The sequence below is a fragment of the Microcaecilia unicolor genome, chromosome 1 (genome assembly GCF_901765095.1).
Source record: "Microcaecilia unicolor chromosome 1, aMicUni1.1, whole genome shotgun sequence".
Taxonomy (NCBI): Eukaryota; Metazoa; Chordata; class Amphibia; order Gymnophiona; family Siphonopidae; genus Microcaecilia; species Microcaecilia unicolor.
Window position 1 is genome coordinate 43087940 of NC_044031.1, and position 21198 is coordinate 43109137.

The 21198-nt window shown below is 43.9% G+C and overlaps 1 protein-coding gene across 1 annotated transcript in view; it reads left to right on the plus strand.

The window, feature by feature from the left end:
* The first annotated feature begins 236 nt into the window (after nucleotides 1–236).
* The window catches only part of LOC115465827 (microtubule-associated protein 4-like), a 287677-nt gene continuing 266715 nt past the window's right edge, over nucleotides 237–21198 (plus strand). The window contains exon 1 of the mRNA XM_030196585.1: nucleotides 237–337. The gene's annotated coding sequence lies outside the window, so the exon portion shown is untranslated. The remainder of the gene's footprint in view (nucleotides 338–21198) is intronic.

The window sequence follows — 21198 nt, forward strand, 5'->3', positions numbered from 1 at the left end:
TCCGCCCTCCCTTCTCCGTCCCACACCCCACCCACCCACCAACCATAGCCAGGTGGGGACCTAGGCGGGACATGTTTCCTCGATTGCCAATAGACGAGAGGGTCACCCAGCGACCCGACCGCAATTGGACGAGAAGGTTGGACTCCGGCTAATTACCATTGGCTTTGGCAACTGTCCGTCAAACCCAGGCTTCTGGATATGGCGCGAGAGCGATGCTAGCTCGCGCGTGCGCAGTCGGTGCGGAGCGAGTTCCAGCTGGAGTGGCTGGCTGCGTGGAGTATCTTATCTATATGTTCGAGTTTGTTTTAAGTCATTTTTGAAGGACTGGGAATCTGCAGTAAGTTTTGGGTTAATATTTTTCCTTTTATTTGATTTAGTCTGTTCTATATGTTTTGTCTTTATTTCCTTCTTGATTGGTTGTATTTTTTTTTTTTTTTTGAGGCCGTGCTTGGGAGAGTTTGGCTTTGGGATGGTTCTGAGGCTGTAATAGTTGCCTCTTAACCTATCCCGGGTATAACAAAACGTGGAAGAGAGAAAAGACACTGCTCTATAGAGCGGAAAACACTTTTGCTGTCTGTGCAAGTTTGGTAGCCGCAATGCTCCTGGGTTAGTAGGAAAGAGGCTGTTTTGCACGCCTCCGCCGCGGGGAGGTTTCGGTGCCTGTGGCTAAGTCCTGCTCGTTCAGGGTCACAGGAGGCTGAGCTGCTTCTGACATGCAGAAGTTTCCCCTGGCTCGGGGGTTCTGGGGCGAAAGCGATGACATCAAGTACTTGGGCGATGGTGCTTGAGTAAGTGGAGGACTCTTGTCCCGTGCTGAAGCCTTTGATCCCACTGGGTGTGGTAGGGGAGGCGCTGAGAATGTAAATGTATGGTTAGGGAAGGGAGTTGTGCGTGTCTTGCGGGGTTGAGAATAGACGCTTTTATTCTTCTCCCATCTCATTGCCCCTTGGACGGATTAGGGAAGTGGAATTCCATTTTGCACGTGTCTCCGGGGGGGGGGGGGGGGGGGGGGCGTTGACCGCAGCGGTGACAAGCGCAGTGTTGGTGCAGTGATGGGTGGCGGGTGTGTGTGGGAGTTGTGGCCGGTGGCTTTGGCCCCACCCTGGTCGCGCTGCTTCAGCTTCTCTCTAGGGTGCCAAGCTATTTATAATGCCAAGGATTTGGCAGTGAGTGTCGGTTCTTTCCACGTGCTGTCTGTGTCTCTGATCCTTTACACGCCCAAGTCTGTGTGACAAGGGAGTTGAGGTGTGCCGGTAGCCTTTGAGTGTACATAACACTCCCTATTAACACGTTTTCTGAATTGTACATAACACTGTTCTTAGGAAAGCTATCTCAAATTATCTTTTGTTTTCTCCATATATATCTATATATATATATCTATCTATCTATCTATCTATCTATATATATATATATATATATATATATCTTTATTTATTGCATTTGTATCCCACATTTTCCCACCTCTTTGCAGGCCCAATGTGGCTTACAATACATCATGAGTGATGGAAATATAATAGAAAATAGAAAAGGATCTTGGGCAACATAATGATAAAACATAATATTATAACAAGCTATATATATACAAAATGCTACAGCTACAAAATGTGCAACTTGGTAGAATGTACCGAATGTTTCCCCGGAGCGGGCTGTGTATTGGATCTTTTTGGCTATAACCTGCTTGGATCTCCCCCCCCCCCTCCCCAAAAAAACCACACACACCAGTGGTTCACTATAGGTATAGGGCTTTTGGATTTTTAAGACTAAAAGTATTGCCTTCAGCTTTTCATGGGAATAACTGCTTTAAAAAGAAGCAGCACTCTTAGGAGTCATTCATATTCTTTGGAGGTTTACTGTACAGAAGTTGTGCCGCCTCATCTAATCCCCACCTGGTTTAATTCTTCCCAGTCAAGGTCTTTCTATTTATAACTTGACATCTGTTTTTTCTTGCTTGTCTTGATTAGGATGTAACTTAATAGACAATTCTGTGATGATGCACAAAATAATGTAAGACCTTTTTTTTTGCTTTGAAGGCAGTATATTAAAACCTAATTAACCATAAAATTGCTTCTAGCGCAAACTGATGAACTTTGTATTTGGTATGTTATTAAACTGCAACTTTTTTCCGGTTGCTTCTGTTCTTGAATATTTCTACATTTTCATTGTTCTACATTGTGGTCTCACCCCCTAACTTTAAATCTTTCATTCCCTGTGTTCAGTTATCAGTGTGATAGCTCATTAAGATTCTAATTAAAGGTCAGCCCTGGTTTATGCTCTTGGGCATATTACATTCCCTAGTAGGGAGGGGAGACTTCATGAGAGTTTTGCTCGTTTCATTGGAAACTCACCAAAAAATAGCTTTAATGATCTAGGCATTGCCTGCAAAATGGCTAATTCTGCTGTTCAAGATATGTTGAAGAAGCATTCCAGACACTTGGCAGCAATCCATATTCCTAAGCATGAAAAAGCATTTGTAATGGAAGTAATTTGTGAGTCATGCAGCCCATACAGGAAAGGGACACTAATTTAAACGGATGCACTCAAGCATTGCTCCTAATCAGCCAGTCAGGCTCAACTGGACAATGCATAAGTCTTCAAGACACCAATAGTCACTCAGCTTTTGGATGTGTAGCACCTGTCAAAAGGCTTTCACACCTTGTATGTCATCACTAAAAGATACACTTCAAAATCCATTGAAAAGGAGCTTGTTTAAAAGAACAAAGTTCTTGTGCTGGAGTGCAGATGTAACTTTCTGGTTCTTATTTGATTTCTATAAAGTCTCAATGGCATCAAGTCTTAACTGGTTGAAGCATATGTCAGTTTGGGTTTGCTGTAATAATTTAGAGCCCCACTGACCGTCCACAGTTGATCTAATGAATGCTCCCAGACGAAGAATCAAGCTGGTTCTGTTGTATGAATTAAAATTTTGATGCAAAGGTCTAAACGTTCCAAACGTCTGGATACCTACTGGGAAATAAAAGACAAATGTGATGCATTTCACTTTGAGCTGGAAGATCTGGCTTTTACCCATTTAAGAGCCATATCCTCTGGGTTTGTTGCCTTCCTCATTGAGAGCTGTATTAAGCAGGGTAAAAGCTTAGACCACAATCTTCCGGAAGCTGCATGTCTGGCAGCTCCTTTGATATAAAGACGGGTCATCTGGGTCCCTTGGATTGGCCTGTTTTACTAGAGCCTGATAATGTATTCAGTGTTAAAGAAGTTGCCACCTTCTGGATGATTCAGCTTTTCCCCATCTTAAGACAGACCCTTTAATGCAGAATGCATTGGATCCAACTCAAAGATGAGTAAAAGCTGGATCTGATGCATTGTACCTCAAAATGCGGAAGGTCCAGCTTCTACCTTAATAGAGCTAGACAGATCCTCCAGACCTGCAGTTTTTATCCATCTCCTGGTTAGAGGTACAAGTTGGGGGGGGGGGGGGGCTGTAATTTGCATTGCCACATCCTTTATGGTATTTGTTTACAGTACTAGACTGCAGTTTGAAGGAAAGTACTAATCGGGCCATCTCCCTACAGTGCCATAGGTTAAAGAAACTACTGAGGAAGGTCACTGTGAAGCTTGTATATTTTCTTAAAAGAACCACAGGAGTCTAAGACTGGGCAAGATGAGTTCAGATTTATTCCATGGACATGGTATATATAGGATGGTCAAGAAGAGGCCACAGCTGAGAAAAATATGCTGCATAGCATTTATGAAGAAACATTAAAGAACACTGAACCTGTTGCAAGGTTTGATCTGAGCGGTGTGCATAAGGATATAATCTGGTCCCCGTCATATTGCTGATGTCCCTTCACCATCCACAGTGTTTTTCCTTCTGCAGAGCCAATCCTCATTTAAAAGATCTTGTAAATTCAGACAAAACATAACAGAAACTCAAACATGATAGGAACATTTTAGGTATTTGAGACCTTGCTTGGCCACTGTTTGGAAAACAGGATACTGGGCTAGATGGACCATTGGTCTGACGCAGTATGGCTACTCTTATGTTTTTATATGTTAAAATTTAACCTAAAACAATAGGTATGTTAAATATGCAAGATATTAAAAAATTTTTTTTTTGTTTAGCCAAGGTGTTGGTGTTTCAGCTTTCTGGGTAATAGCATCTACCAATTTTGGGCAAAACTATCTACTCGTTGTAGCAGGGGTTTCCGCTATTAAGTCCTGCAATCAAGGATACTTGTAGTGGTTTACATTCATTTTTGAGTATATCTGTAAACTCAATGTTAAGTGTAGACCATTGTGTAAATTGGTGAGGCTCCTGTTAACACTTTTTCTGAATTGTACATAGCAAGGGTGTGAAGATGTTGCAAGGCTCTGTACCAACCTCTTTTCTAAATCCAGTGTACTAGAAACGTCTCCAGCTGGATGTAGTCTGCATTGTTTCCCAAGTCCAGTTCTTGAGTACCCTTTGCCAGAGCTTTTCAGAATATCCACAATGAATATGCATTAACTTGATTTGCATGCACTGCCTCCACTATATGCAAATCTTTCATGAAAACCTGACTGGCAAGGGGGTGCTCTGGGATTGGATTTGGGAAATGCTGGACTACCGAAGTGTTCTGATGATGGTTTGTGAATAGATTGAGTTATAGTGGTGCTGCATTAACTTTCTTTCCTCATATGTAAAATTGTGATCACAAGCTGATTTATAACTGCGTAAATCGGGGGTTTGCTTTGCTTGGGTAAACGTTATGGCTAAGGCGCCGGTTTCAGATGCTGCACATAGAGTACAGTGCAGTCCGCGCAAGTGCAAGGGTCTGGAACCAAAGAAATTCATGCAGTTAACCGGAGCGTGCACTTAGCCGTTGTGACCCAAAGAAGCTTGACATCTGAAAAACATATGTTCAGTACTGTTATATGTACAGTATACAGTCTCTGTTAACTGACGTTAGGCTTACTTGACGTAATCAGTTATAGTCCTCTGTACACTATTGGGTCTGTGAGTTCCATAGATTTCGTCTGCTAGACGGTAAAAACTGTCATAGCACTGACATCCAGTGGCCTCCCGATAGGACTGCATGATGTTGAGACTCTCCAGCGCTCTTGCAAAAGTGACAGGAGGAGGTTGTTGAATTTCGTCAGCATATGCCTCGCTGCTCATTTCATCATGTGTTTCATCAGCCATTGTTGCCTGCGTGTAGGCTCATATCTCGACATCAGTGCTGTTGTCAGCTGTTTGTAGATCGTAATCTACAGCTACATAGCAATGAAACTCCTCTTCAGTAACACCGGCTGGGATGTCAATAACCTGTTCATCTGACACGTTTGCAACAGCTGCATCTGTTTCGTCCCTCTCCACATCCTTAAAGCTTGCCCGCTTGTAGCAGTTCACAATGGTTGCATGTGTAACATGATTCCAGGCTTCTTTCTGTATATGTAGGAAATCCAACAGTGATTACGAGCCAGTTCAACAGCACGTTTATCCTTGCCAGTCTGGCCATCCATAACGCTCATCAGACGATGTAGCACAAGAGCCTGATAATGTTGTTTGAAATTGGCTATTATGCCCTGATTCATAGGTTGGATCAGAGAGGTAGTGTTTGGTGGCAGGAAGACCACCTTGACGTTAGACAGACTGACATCATCACTGTGTGAAGCACAATTATCTCAAAACAACAAAATATGACGCTTTTGTGCCCACATTCTAATGTCTAACTTCTTTAGCCACTGCTTCCAAATTTCCCCAGTCATCGATGAATTTGCTTTAGCCTCGTATGACACAGGAAGTCGCTTAACTTTCTTGAAGCAACGGGGCTGTTTTGCTCTTTCCAATGACGAGGGGTTCCAACTTCTCACTCCAATCCATATTGCAGCAAAGGAGGATCGTCAGTTGGTCCTTCGACATTTTACCTCCAGTAGTTTTGGCATGTTTGAATGCAAGTGTTCCATCAGGAATCGCTCGCCAGTAGAGACCATTTTCATCAGCATTGAAAATATCATGAGGTGCAAATTTGTTCAAGATAGGAAGAACTGAAACAACCCAATTTTCAGCACCAAAGTCATCAGTGTCTTGTTTCTCACCATGCTGTTTCTTGAATTTTATTTTGTTCTTCCTCTTCCATCTTTTCAACCATCCAACAGTGGCTTTGAATTCAGTTAGTCCAAGACTTTCAGCTAGCTGATTAGCTTTCTCCATAAGCAGTGGACCACTGACAGGAAACTGTCTGCTCCTGACTCGAGAAAACCACCGAAGAAGAGCATCTTCTACCTTCTCAAGCTTTTCCTGCCCTTTTACGTTTCCTATGTGGATTTCTATTGTTTTGCCAGTCTTCCAGAAGCTGATCTTTCTGCTTCAAGACAAGTGAAATTTGACTGGGATTGACACCATATTCTTTAGCAATAGATGCTTGACTTTGTTTTCTAATTTTTTAAGAACTTCTATTTAGTTCAGCCACTGTCTTTTTTTTTTATTTTTTATTTTTTTTTAAGGTATTTGTTTCATTTGTATCCCACATTTTCCCACCTATGCGTAGGCTCAATGTGGCTTACAGTTCTGCTGCGACGATGACGACGACACCAGTGTACCCTCGAACAACATTCATTTGCTTATTCTGCCTGTGGCAGTTAAAGGGGCAGTGCTACTACTACTATTTAGCATTTCTATAGCGCTACAAGGCGTATGCAGCGCTGCACAAACATAGAAGAAAGACAGTCCCTGCTCAAAGAGCTTACAATCTCATAGACAAAATATAAAGTAAGCAAATCAAATCAATTAATGTGTACAGGGAGGAGGAGAGGAGGGTAGGTGGAGGCGAGTGGTTACAAGTGGTTACGAGTCAAAAGCAATGTTAAAGAGGTGGGCTTTCAGTCTAGATTTAAAGGTGGCCAAGGATGGGGCAAGACATAGGGGCTCAGGAAGTTTATTCCAGGCTTAGGGTGCAGCGAGACAGAAGGCGCGAAGTCTGGAGTTGGCAGTAGTGGAGAAGGGACCAGGTAAGAAGGATTTATCCATCGAGCGGAGTGCACGGGAAGGGGTATAGGGAAGGACGAGTGTGGAGAGATACTGGGGAGCAGCAGAATGAGTACATTTATAGGTTAGTAGAAGAAGTTTGAACAGGATGCAAAACGGATAGGGAGCCAGTGAAGCGACTTGAGGAGAGGGGTAGTACGAGTAAAGCGACACTGGCCGAAGACGAGACGGGCAGGAGAGTTTTGAACCGACTGGAGAGGGGAGAGGTGACTAAGTGGGAGGCCAGCAAGAAGCAGATTGCAGTAGTCTAAGCGAGAGGTGACAAGGGTGTGGATGAGGGTTTTGGTAGAGTGCTCGGAAAGAAAGGGGCGGATTTTACGGATGTTGTAAAGAAACAAACGACAGGTCTTGGCGGTCTGCTGGATATGAGCAGAGAAGGAGAGAGAAGAGTCAAAGATGACCCCAAGGTTTCGAGCTGAGGAGACAGGGAGAATGAGAGAGCCATCAGCAGAAATAGAAAACGGGGAGCGGGGAGGTGGGTTTGGGGGGAAAAATGAGAAGCTTGGTTTTGGTCATGTTTAATTTCAGGTGGCGTTGAGACATCCAGACAGCAATGTCAGACAAGCACGCTGAAATTTTGGTTTGGATGCAAGATGAGATATCAGGGGTAGATTTGGGAGTCATCAGCATAGAGATGGTAGGAAAAGCCATGGGATGAGATTAATGAACCAAGGGAAGAAGTGTAGATAGAAAAGAGGAGGGGACCAAGAACAGAACCCTGAGGTACGCCGACAGGCAGAGGGATAGAAGTAGAAGAGGATCCACCAGAGTGAACACTAAAGGTGCGGAGGGAGAGGTAGGAAGAGAACTAGGAAAGGACAGAGCCCTGGAATCCAAGTGAGGACAGGGTATTGAGAAGTATGCTGTGACCGACAATGTCAAAAGCAGCGGAAAGATCAAGAAGAATGAGGATGGAATATTGACCTCTGGATTTAGCCAGTAATAGGTCATTGGAGACTTTAGTAAGCGCAGTTTCGGTTTGAAATCTCGTTTGTCACGCGCTAATCGGCTTCCATATTCCATGCGCGCGCTTATGCGGAGTCTTTCCTGCAGAGGAGCGATCTTAAACCATTCATATAAGCAAATCTTGCACTTATCAGTGGTGCGCTAAACCAAAGTTTGTCCCCATAGAAATTGATGGTGCCAAAAACGGGACCGAAGAACGACATGCAGTTAAACAGAGCATGCACTTAAATGGAGTGCACTGTACTTGAGTTTATTTTTTAACTGCGGTTCACGGAGTGCAATCTTCTAAATGCCATTCAAACACCTTTTTGCACCTTCTGTGCATCTGAAGTTTACGTTTTAACGCTTATCAGTTGCATTACCCTGAAGCTTCGACTGAGATGCAGCATTTTCATTTATTGACATTTGTACCCTACGTTATCCGGATCATTATCAGTTCAATGTGGCTTACATACAGCTAGGGTGTGGACTCGGAGACCTTTTGAATTTCAGCAAAGTTAGCTGAAAGGTGACTCTCCTTTCTTGCCCCTCACCCTCAATAGATGAAGTAAACTACATGGGTCAGAAACTGACCCTCCTTGTGACTTTATTGCCTGAGGTACAAAGTTGTAACCTAAGCTGTTTGGGGGCAGGCAGATACCTATTTATTGTACCTGGATTTAACTTGCCTTGATCTGCTGCTGTTATCCAAAGGAAGTGGGTAAGTGGAGCAGTCTAGTAATGATGCTTTTGAGATTTCAAAATTCTTACTTGATTCACTTGCTCAGTGCCAGGATTATGTGTTCTTAAGTTATCGTACGGTAATGAGAGGCCAGGGAGATGTAGCATTTTACTTCTGAATTATATCTAAGTTCCCTTACAGGGGATGAGCTGTTAGCACAAGTTCTCCACATTTTTCTTCAAGCACAAGGCAGACAGTGTGGATATGGAGAACTTCTAGCTAGGGAAGCAGTAAGCTGGCTCAGGACTTTGAGGTGTGGGTTCTGCATGAAGTACTAGAGAGTTGGCTATATTTTTCCCCTGTGTGCTCTAATCTATTTTTTTTTTTCTTTGGGGGTTTTTATTGGTGAAAACCTAAATCGGAAGCCCTATAAAATTTGAAAAGGAGCTTTGAAGTTGTGCTGTAGATGAGAAATAGTATTCAAGAAAATTGGGGTGGGTTTTTAATCAGAAGGATTAACTTCAAGTGACTCACAGCTTCTCAGTTGATAGGCAAGAATCTGACTCATTTGTTTTGAACATGCTTCTTAGATGGGCAAAGTAGACTTTTTTTTTTGTTTGTTTGTTTAACATGACAACTTAATCTGAAATACAATTACACGAAAATAGACAGCATCTTGTCTCATGAAATGTCTCCTTCCTGTGTAAGGGTAAAGGGTCATGGATTTGATATACTGCCTTTGGGTACAACCAAAGTAGTTTACATGTACTATTTGCAAGTACTTTTTCTGTCCCTAGTGGGCTGACAGTCTGTACTTGGGGCAATGGAGGGTTGTGACTTGCCTCTGGGTCACAGAGTTGTAGTGGGAGTCAAACCCAGTTCCCAGCTGACTTCACTAACCATTAGGTCAGTGGTTCCCAAACCTGGTCTTGGAGGCACCCCAGCCAGTCAGGTTTTGAGATATCCGTAATGAATATTCATGAGTTGCATGCACTGCCTCCATGCAAATCTCTCATGAATATTCATTGTGGATATCCCAAAAAACTGACTGGCTGGGGTGCCTACAGGATTAGGTTTGGGAACCACTGCATTAGGCTTGCCATACTGGGAAAGACCAAAGGGCCCATCAAGCCCAGCATCCTGTTTCCAACAGTGGCCAATCCAGGTCACAAATACCTGGCAAAATCCCAAAAAAGTACAAAACATTTTATACTGCTTATCCCAGAAATAATGGATTTCCTCTATTTCCTCAGTCCAATTTAATAATGGTCTATGGACTTTCCTTTAGGAAGCTGTCCAAACCTTTTTTTTTTTTAACTCTGCTAACTGCCTTTACCACATTCTCTGGCAACGATTTCCAGAGTTTAATTACACGTTGAGTGAAGAAATATTTTCTCTGATTAGTTTTAAATTTACTACTTTGTAGCTTCATCTCATGCCCCCTAGTCCTAGTATTTTTGGAAAGCGTAAACAGATGCTTCACATCTTACCCGTTCAACTCATTATTTTATAGACCTCTATCGTATCTCCCCTCAGCCTCCTTTTCTCCAAGCTGAAGAGCCCTACTCGCTTTAGCCTTTCCTCATAGGGAATTTGTCCCATCTCCTTTATCATTTTCGTTTCCCTTCTCTGCACCTTTTCTAATTCCACTATCTTTTTTTGAGATGCAGCGACCAGAATTGAACACAATATTTGAGGTGTGGTTGCACCATGGAGCAATGCAAAGGCATTATAGCATCCTCATTTTTGTTTTCCATTCCTTTCCCAATAATACCTAATATTGTATTTGCTTTCTTAGCCACAGCAGCACACTGAACAGGTTTCTACGTATCATCAACAGCGACACCTAGATCCCTTTCTTGGTCAGTGACTCCTAACTTGGAACCTTGCATGACTTAGCTATAATTCGGGTTCCTTTTTCCCACATGCATCACTTTGCACTTGCTCACATTAAATGTCATCTGCCATTTAGACGCCCCGTCTCATAAGGTCCTCTTGTAATTTTTCACAATCCTCCAGCGATTTAATGACTTTAATTACCTCACTAGTTACTCCCATCTCTAGGTCACTTTTATAAATGTTAAACAGCGGTCCCATTACAGACCACTAGCTACCCTTCTCCATTGAGAATACTGACCATTTAACCCTACTCTGTTTTCTATCTTTTAAATAGTTTTTAATCCACAATAGAACACTACCTCCTATCCCATGACTCTCCAATTTCCTCTGCAGTCTTTCATGAGGTACTTTGTCAAATGCCTTCTGAAAATCCAGATACACTCATGTCTTTGGCCCATGCTTTAAAAGTTTTATTTCAGTTTCTGCCGAACTGACTGAAGCCATGTTACTCATTTGGTGCTCTTGCAGAGTCTTGCTCATTATGATTCAACGTTTGTAATGTATGTAAGCAACATTGAATTGAAATTGTTTTTGGATAATGTGGGGGTATAAGAACCAATAAATAAGATTTTTATTTTTTCACTAAAATGTGGCCCTGCTCACCAAAACTTCATTTGTCTGATATAATGAATTTAATGTGCAGGGAATTTGATTCTTGTATCCCGCTGTTATCCAAAAGTTTTGGTTCAAAGTGGCTTACAATTTACACTTTTTAAAGTGGAGTTACAATGTATATACTTTACAATTTACATTTTGGTGAGTTACAGTAGAGCTCAATGTGGAGAGTGCTTCTGTAGTTCGTGTAGTTCATAGAGTTTTTAAATAGATGGGTTTGGAGTGGTAGAGGTGGTAGTAGCTTTCTGTTTAGTTGAGAAGTTTTGGTTCTTATGGCGTTCGGTATTGAGTTCCACCATTTGGAAACTAGGTAGCTAAATCCTGCTGTGTAGGTGGCTTTGCAGTTTGGTAGGTGTAGGAGCATCTGTCTCCTGGGTTTGCATTTATTGGGGATAATGCGATGAATCAAGTGGCTCAAAAGGAGGACAACGTTGAGATCCCATGACACAGTTGGAGGTTTGATAAGGGGTTCTCTCAATAACAAACCTGGCATGGCATGAAGTGAACGACAGGCTGTACAGAAATGGGCTTACCTCCTACACGGTGATAAGCACTAATTGCACGGAGATGAACCCTTACAGAGTTGGTTTTCAAACCAGAGAGGTGCAGGTGGTATTCAAGCAGTTTTGCTGTAGGATAAATAAAGGGATCTAAGGCCTTCCCCACTTAAATGAATGACACCTCTTAGTGGAGTCTCTTCTGGAAGCCAGCAAGATGAGGGAGACTCCCTCCAGAAAATTCATAAGTACATAAGCACCGCCATACTGGGTCCATCAAGCCCAGCATCCTGTCTCCGACAGCGGCCAATCTAGGCTTCAAGAACCTGGCAACCCCCACACCCCCCCCCCCCAAAAAAAAAAAAAAAAAGTTCAATGGACTTTTCCCTTAAGGAATCTGTCCAAACCCCCTTTAAATGCTGTAAGGCCAGCTGCTGTCACTACATTTTCCGGCAACGAGTTCGAGTCTAACTACACGCTGAGTAAAGAAAAACTTTCTCCTATTTGTTTTAAATCTACCATATTCTAGCTTCATCTTGTGTCCCCTGGTTTTGTTGTTGTTTGAAAGTGTAAACAAACGCTTCACATCTGTCCACTCTACTCCGCTCATTATCTTGTAGACTTCTATCATATCACCCCTCAGCCGCCTTTTCTCCAAGCTGAAGAGCCCTAACCTTCTCAGCCTTTCCTCATAGAGAAGTCGTTCCATTCCCTTTATCATTTTTGTCTCCCTTCTCTGCACCTTTTCTAATTCCTTTATATCTTTTTTGAGATGCGGCGACCAGAATTGGACACAATACTCGAGGTGCGGTCATACCATGGAGCAATACAACGGCATTATAACATCCTCGTGTTTGTTTTCCATCCCTTTCCTAATAATACTCAACATTCTGTGCACTTTCTTAGCTGCCGCAGCACACTGAGCAGAAGTTTTTAACGTCTTATCCACGATGACTCCCAGACCCCTTTCTAGGTTCGTAACTCCTAACGCGGATTCAAATTCTGTGCTTGCAATATCCAAGCTGTGAGGGCCGGGGCTGGAGCCTCATCCTGTGTGATGATTCAGGAAACAGTCCAATCTCCATGGATGTTCTGAGGATAACTCCAGAAGAAAAGGGAACCAGATCTGCCTCAGCCAGTAAGGTGCGATTAGGATCATAGTTCCCTGGTGTTGCTTGAGTTTCAACAAAAGTTTTCTCTGAGAGGTATTGGAGGAGTTGCATAGTGACCCCCCCCCCCCCCAAAAAAAAAAAAAAAAAAGAACAAAAGTAGGAGAAAGTGCTATTTGAGCCTGGAGCAGAACTGGGGGACTTTTTTTCTTTTAGATGAGTGGTAAAATAATCCACTAAGGGGGTGCCCCATGCTTGGAAGATCTTGCAGGCTACACACACATTGAGAGAATCGCAGGGTTCCAAAACCTTGCTCAGTCCACCAGGCAGTGTCCTTTCCTGGGAGATATATGGCTTGGAGGTACATCCTGTGAAGGAAGACCCATTGCCTCCTTACACAAGGGGTAGGATACTATACCCCCCTTCTTGTTTATATAAAACGTTGCAACCTGGTTGTCCGTTTGGATTAGAATAATTTGGTTTTGCAGCCAATCTCTGAAAGCCTTTACAGCGTTCCAAATAGCACCAAGCTCAAGGAAATTGATATGGAGATCTGTTTCCTGAGCAGACGGTTGGTCCCCTGATCGTGAAGCCCATCTACATGAGCTCCCCATTAGGTTAAATGCATCCGTTGGTAGCACCTTCTGAGGTGGAATTTGGAATAAACAGTCCCACAGTCAAATTTGTTTGAATTGTCCAACAGAGAAGGGCATTAGATAACTCTGGAGGAATCCGGATGATGCCCGCTAGGTTCCCAGTTTCCTGAGACTACTGAGAAGCTAAGGTCCACTGAGTTTCTCTCAAGTGGGGTTGTCTCATGGGCATGACATGCACTGTTGCCCATCAATCTCAACATTAGCCAAGCTGTGACCTGTTCTTGACCAGTCAGTCATCCAGATATGGAAACAGGTACACTCCAGCCTGTGCAGATACGCCATGAATACCCTTGGAACTGACAGGAGGCCAGATGGCAGTATGCAATACTGGTAATGCTGATCCCCAATTTGAAATATGAGATACTCTGTGACTACAAAGTATTGAAATGTGGGTATAGGCATCCTTTAAGTTCAGAGAGCATAGTTAATTGTTTTCCTGAATCATGGGGATAAGGGTACCCAGGGAAATCATTTTGACCAGGAATTTGTTCAGGGACCTTAGGTGTAGGATAGAATGAAATCCCCCTCCCCCCCTCCATTTTCTTGGGTACAAGGAAGTACCTGGAATAGAATTACTTCCCTTCATCCCCTGGTAGCACAGGTTTGACCGCACTGGCCTGTAGAAGGGTGGAGACTTCCTCTATAAGTACCTGCTTGCGCTGAGTGACAACAATGAGTGGGCAGTTTAGTGGTCTTTGATGTCCATGTAGGGCGTAACAGAGATGGACTATTTGAAAAACCCACTGGTTAGAGGTTACAAAGAGACACCTGTGGTGGAAAAAACATCATGGCACATTTTAAGTTGGGATGGTTCCTGTTTAAGTAGGAAGCTGAGTTAGAGGTTCTGTTTAGAATTTACAGGGTTTAGGATTTTTGACTGGCTACCTAGACTTTCTAAAATATTTCCACCCCTCATTCTTTAAAAGCTATTTCAGGGTGCTGAAATAGCCTCATTTTGAGGCTGTAGTGCCTTGGGGTTCCCCACACTTTCCTCCCTTGGTCTAGTTAACTATTAGTGTCTTCCTTGGTCAGGGGTCACAGACCAGGACTCCCTGATTAACCAGTAGGTGTTGTTGTTTGGTATCTTGCTCTCCCCCCCCACCTTTTGGGGTCTCGCTGCTGCCTGAGAAGTAGTGTTTCCAAACTTTTATCCAATGTGAACCCATACTGACTCCAGATATTTATTTGTCACATTTGTATCCCACATTTTCCCACCTATTTGCAAGCTCAATGTGGCTTACATAGTACTGAAAAGGCGATCGCCAAGTCCGGTAGGGGAACAAATGCAATGTGATGTTAAGGTCTGATAGGGTAGGTATGATACAGGCACATTAGGGGTCAAAGATAGGGGAGACTATATAGTGTCCAATACAATCTATGGTTTTGCTGTGTTGCAGAGTTGAGGCATTTATATTGGGTCGGTATGGTACGCCTTATCGAACAGGTAGGGTTTTAGTGATTTTTCTGAAGTTTAGATGGTCGTAGATTGTTTTCACACCTTTTGGCAGATATAAACAAAATAGCTGTCCTTTCCCACCACACATGGAGACCACAGTTCTGTGAATGGGTTTCCAGTCTAACAGGAAGTCTACCCTGTTTCCCCGAAAGTAAGACATCCCTCGAAAATAAGACCTAGTAGAGGTTTTCCTGAATTGGTAGATATAAGGCTTTCCCCGAAAGTAAGACCTAGCAAATTTTTGTTTGAAAGCAGGGCTGCCGAGAGCTGGACAAGGCCGCCCCCACCCCCCCACCCGAGGTTGCCGGGCCCCCCCTCCACCCACTCTCCGTCGCTCCCGGAACTAACCTTTAATGCCTCCTTTCATCTTCGCAGCAAGCAGCAGCAGGGCAGACCTCTCCTTCCTTCCGTACCCCGCCCTCGCGGACGTTACGTCAGGCGAGGACGGGACACGGAAGGAAGGAGTGGCCTGCCCTGCTGCTGCTTGCTGCGAAGGTGAAAGGAGGCGTTTAAGGTTAGTTCTGGGAGCGACGGAGGGCGGGTGGGCCAACCCGATGCTTCCCTGAAAAATAAGACAGCCCCTGAAAATAAGACCTAGCGCATTTTGGGGGGCAAAAATTAATATAAGACAGTGTCTTATTTTCGGGGAAACACGGTATGATGTGGGCAGGAGCTGTGCAAATTGACTTGGCAGGCCTCATACTGGCTGTAAATGTAACCTATATACAGTAGTGGAGATGGAGGAGGAGGAGGAGGAGCCACATAGTTTTGTGGGCTGGGACTCTAAACTGGGTCAGTCTGTTTAAATACTGTTCTATAACAATTTCTGGGAAACAGACTCGTGTGCAAACCCCCCCTCCCCCCCCCCCAAGCTTAGTGACCCTTAAACATGTCTAAAATGTGGCTTTAGAGAACTGTTGTCTGTACCAGTAGACTAAATTCAGAACACACCTTTATGCCTTATGTTTAGAAGTTTGATGGCTTCATCCTGTGAGAGTCCACTCTTATGTGATCACACCTTATAGTCTGGATGTGCTGCTAGTCAGGTCTTGCGGAAGGTTTATTACATTGATGCTTTAAGGGACCCCAAAGCGTCTTGATTTGTTACTGGTTTCCTAAGGCAGAACGATTGTTCAGCACAGGGGTGTGATATTTTATCCTCGAATTTAACTTCTGTGTTGACGCTTATTTGTCCTGTTGCAGTTGAATCTTTCTCCTTTTTTGGTTACTTTTATTTCTCTCCTTTTTACTACTCTCCCCAAAGGGTGCTGCCTCACTACTTTTTTTTTTTTTTCCCCCACTGTAGAAATGAAGGAAATACTACTCTTGTCTCATTCCAGTTTTTTTTTTTTCCTCGGATCATCTACTACCGCCGCTTGGTGGTGGTTATGTGAACTCGCTGCTCCATCCCTCCCCCCTTGCTCAGCAGCAGATGTTTACTTATTGTTGGCTCCATATGGCTCACAGTGTAGGGGGGAGGGTTAATGGTACTGCTAGCAAGATAGGATGAGAGCACTGTCGGGGGGGGGGGGGGGCTGGAGTGGTATGTCTCCTCATGGCTGCCTTGCTCTTCAGTAGTTCTCAACCAGTGTCTTACATAGTAACATAGTAGATGACGGCAGAAAAAGACCTGCATGGTCCATCCAGTCTGCCCAAGACAAACTCATATGTATATGCCTTACCTTGAATTTGAACCTGTCCTTTTCAGGGCACAGACCATATAAGTCTGCCCAGCAGTATTTCCCGCCTCCCAACCACCAGTCCCGCCTCCCATCACCGGCTCTGGTACAGACCGTATAAGTCTGCCCTCCCCTATCCTTGCTTCCCAACCACCACCCCCTCTTCCCCCCACCTGCTCCGCCACCCAATTTCAGCTAAGCTTCTGAGGATCCATTCCTTCTGCACAGGATTCCTCTATGCATATCCCATGCATGTTTGAACTCAGTTACCGTTTTCATCTCCACCACCTCCCGCGGGAGGGCATTCCAAGCGTTCACCACCCTCTCCGTGAAAAAATACTTCCTGACATCTTTCCTGAGTCTGCCCCCCTTCAATCTCATTTCATGTCCTCTCGTTCTACTGCCTTCCCATCTCCGGAAAAGATTCGTTTGCGGATTAATACCTTTCAAATATTTGAACGTCTGTGTGTGTCTTGGGACACACTGTGGCACCTACAGCTGGGAGGTGTCAATGTTGATAGACAACGTGCTTGTGCTTACCAACTGTGTGCTTCAGGTTGGGGTGAGTTGAGAACCAGAAAGCTAAGTTCTTGAGATTTCCATAATTGGTCCCTACTTCTTCACCAGCCCCAACTGAATTTTAAAGCCCACCCTTCTCCTCCACTATGACAGTCAAACGCCATTGTCTGTATTTCCTTTACATCATTGTTAGCAACAATTAAATTATATATAATTTAGGGGTTTTTCTTTCAGCTGCAAATTGTAATGTTCACTGTTGCACATGTGAACATTGTCAGCTGTACCACAACAGAAGACAGAATCACTCAGTGGTGGTCTTTAAAAGTGGCAAGATCAACAATCGAATAAGGTGAAGCTTTTGGTTGCTAGCTCTTCTCTCTAGAATTCCTTTGCTAAAGGTCTTATTTATTGAAGCATTTGGCTCTGGTTATTGGAGCCTGTACTGGGTGATTAGTGACTAGCAGGCAGGTTGTTTTGTGTTTCTATTGTTTTGTAAATATGGTTCTATAATCTTGTTACAAGTTGCTTGGCAAAATATAACTTAACTGTCGTCCTGGTGGGGAAGGGCACCATTTTCAAGGTGACAGGAGCAGACATACTGTGTGGATGATGCAGAAAACATCTCTACCATTAAATTAGCAATCCCAAAACTGCAGTATACTGTAAGCAGTGAATATGCAAATTATAGCTGCATTAAAGTTGCAGTAGTAATTGGCGTCACCCTTCTGTCGGTTCCCGAGCACTGATTGGCTTAGGTACTGATGGGAAGGGTGACATTGCCTGCAGCATTTTTAAACAAAGCATGCCATTGGACCTTATCAAGAAAAGAAATCTATCTGGTAGCTCCCACCCTCTCTCCCATCCAACTTTAAATGATTAAAAAATAAATCCCTGGTGTCGAACCCCATTCCTTAAATGAGGCAGGAGTGATGTCCACTCTCTTATGCCTCCAGTGCTATGGCCTTCATTTTGGCTGCAGGAAGCCAACATGGAGATTTCTGCTAAGTAGTTTGACAGTTGGATATCAGAATTAATCATCCTGGTTGGTATTTGTGCACACAGTTTCGCTCTCATCTACCTTGATACCACTGACTCTGGAACACTATTTTATTTTCATTTTCTACTACTTAGGTACTCCATCCCCCCCTCCCCCCCCCACATTTCTTGTCTTAACGCAGTCCTTGGAGGTGGCCAGAGGAAGTAGACTGCAGCTGCCCCAGGATCTGGCCACAAGGTGTCTCTGCAGGTCCCTTTTGAGGGGTTATAAATGCTGCCTTTGTAGCAACCCGGGGGGGGGGGGGGGGGCGCTAAGTTAAGGAAAGGAACTTATTGGTGCATGAAATGTCAAATCCATTAGAGCATCTGCTGGCCAAGGTAAATCTTTAGAACCAGGCCATAGGATATCTTGTTGTGTATGGCTTAAAAAAATGCTTTGCTTTTCACTTGCTGTGTATTCCTTTGCAGCTTTCCTGTAAATGCTTGCTGGTACAGCTGTATGTTTACCTTGATTAAATTGCCCGTAGTCTGTGTTGTACTTTGGAATGATTTCGTTCTTGAGCACTGGTGATAGTGGGTGTGATGACAATAGTAGCTTTGTACTAAAGGAAGTGAGGTTATGCCAGTCTGCTCAAGAGAGCCCTTAAGGGGCTGTGGTTTTCAACAATACATTTCCCTTGCAGGGAAAAGATAATGGGTGGAGTTATAGTTGCACAATATTTCTGATAGTATTGTGAAATCCTTATTAGCCTGTCCTGGAGACCTCCAGCTTGTCTGTGCTCACTGGCTATGCACATGATCTGCATACTGTGGAGGGAATGCATGCAAATCATTTCATATTTTACTTATCAGGATTTGGCTAGCGCACTCAGTTATAACTCAGGGCATGTTAATTCAGATAACAGATTTTTTTGTCCCTGGAGGGCTGAAACTTGTACCTGAGGCAGTGGGGGGATATGATTGAGGTCCACAAAATCCTGAGTAAAAGTGAATCCATCTTTTCACTCTCAAAAAGTACAAAGACTGGGGAACACTTGAAGTGATATGGAAATAATTTCAGTGCTCCAGAGCTTGCTTTATTTCAGTGCTGTATTGTGGATAAAGGTATATAGTGCTGTGCTATATACCTTTATTTTTTATATATATTTTTTGATAGATTTCTATAGGAAATGCTTGTATTTGACAGCTTTTTTTTTTTTTTTTTATTTGAAAGCTTCCCATATGTCGATATGTCAAGAAATAAAATTGAAAGTTACTAAAACGGCATTAAAATTATTGAAGCTCGTAGAAGTAATACTCGGTTTGTTTTGTGTATAATTTGTGTTAATATTTCTACTGTTCTATACAATACACTAATATATGGTCAAATCTCAGCTGTTGTAATCTGCCTTGGGAAGTGGGATATTAAGATGGAATATATTGACATTAAATGGAAGTAAAATTAATCTCCTTATTGTGGCATATGGAATCATCTTCACTTCATCTGTTTTGTAGAGGTGTACATTTTAGATAAACAGATGATTTTTCTGTTGAGCATGTTTCAGGGACAGTGGTTTTATAAATCAAAATAATAAAAATATTTTGTTCAGTTCTGATTTGTTGAAACCATAACTAAATGGGCTGTAATGCAGTTCATTGGTTTTCTGATATTTTGTTCTTGTGATGACTTATACTGTGCCAAAACTGAACTCGTATTTCTTTCTGGATGATAACATGCAAGCAAATTATGTCTGAAACATTTTACAGTGTTGAGATTAGCATATATACCTAACTGGGCATTTGTCCTTTTAATGATGCTGCATGTTGAGAAATCATAGAAGTATAGACTGTTATTCAAACATATCGCATGCACACACCAGAGCAGGCACCCATACTTCCATTACATTCATTCCCAGTATTACAGGACGAGTATGTAGTTATGTCCATCGACCAGCAGGTGCAGATAGAGAGTACAGAATTGAACACCACTACATAGCTCCCTGCTAGAAGCCCAGTTCTCAGTATCTTCTATCTCCGGCAGATGGAGGTAGAAGATACTGTCTCTGGTTCTGAGGCCTTTGGCTCCTGGTCCAGTTGGTCAACTGGTTCCCAGTTGAGCACAGTGAGCAGTTGGGCAGACATACCTAGTGGTGCTGGGTCCCTGTCATGCCTTCCTCCTGGGGTGTTTTGCGCTTTTCCCGTCTCTCTTTGTGTGGGAAGCCTGCTCAGCAACCAGTCCACATAAGAAGATGAGGAATTACTTTGTTGCCTGCAACAAAGTAAGTTTGGCAGGCCGGTGGTGATGCTGTGCCCTACCATACTAAGGGGGGAGGGGGGTGGCTATGTGCTCTGGGAGTGTGGACCTGGGGCAGTGAGGCTTTTCTGCTGCGCCTCTGGACGTCTTTGGGAGCGCAACGTGTCCAAGCTACAAAAAAAGTAATTCTTGGTTCTGTGCTCTGGCTTACAAAAGAAAGCAGGTGTAGCGTGGTGCGTCATGTTTTCCCACACAGCGGCAGTCTCTGGAGATGGCAGCCCCACAGAGTGTGAACTACTACTGGTGGACGGTTTTCCCCATTGGGCCACTGCACGGTGTGCAGTGTGGTTTCCTGAGTGGAGGGCTGGTTCAGGGCCCTCACCCACAGGGTGCACTCGGTCACAGCAGTGTGGGTCTTCCAGCTCCAGTCCCCAGTGCAGTGTCTTGGTGCCTCGCCTCGGAGGCAGGAACAGTGGCACAAGCAGTTGAAGAGGTTAGGGGGAGCCCTTGGTTGGGACCTGTCCTTCTCTCCGGGACCTGTTCTGCTCCACAAGGCCTATAGGTCTGGCGGCTCTGGTGAGAGAGGGGGCAGGGTATCCCCGCTAGCTTCCAGGAGATCGTGGCAGATGACCCGTGGAGACTTTATCACAGGTTTTGGTGCAGTCAGGCTGCGAGTTGCCCTCTGTCAGAGCCCTTGGTAGAAGGTGAGCTCCTCTGGGGTGGGAGATGTCCCTCAGGTGCTCAGGCTGTTTCAGCAGGGGGAGTTAGGCTCCATGATTCAGAGGCACTGGCAGCGTTCCCCATAGAGGAACCCTTGGTTTCTGGCAGGTGGTCAGGTGGCTAGCCTTATGAAGGGCTTCAGGGGCCCATCCCAGGTGTTCCCCTTGCACCTGGACATTCAGGACCTGATTACCGCAGTGTGGA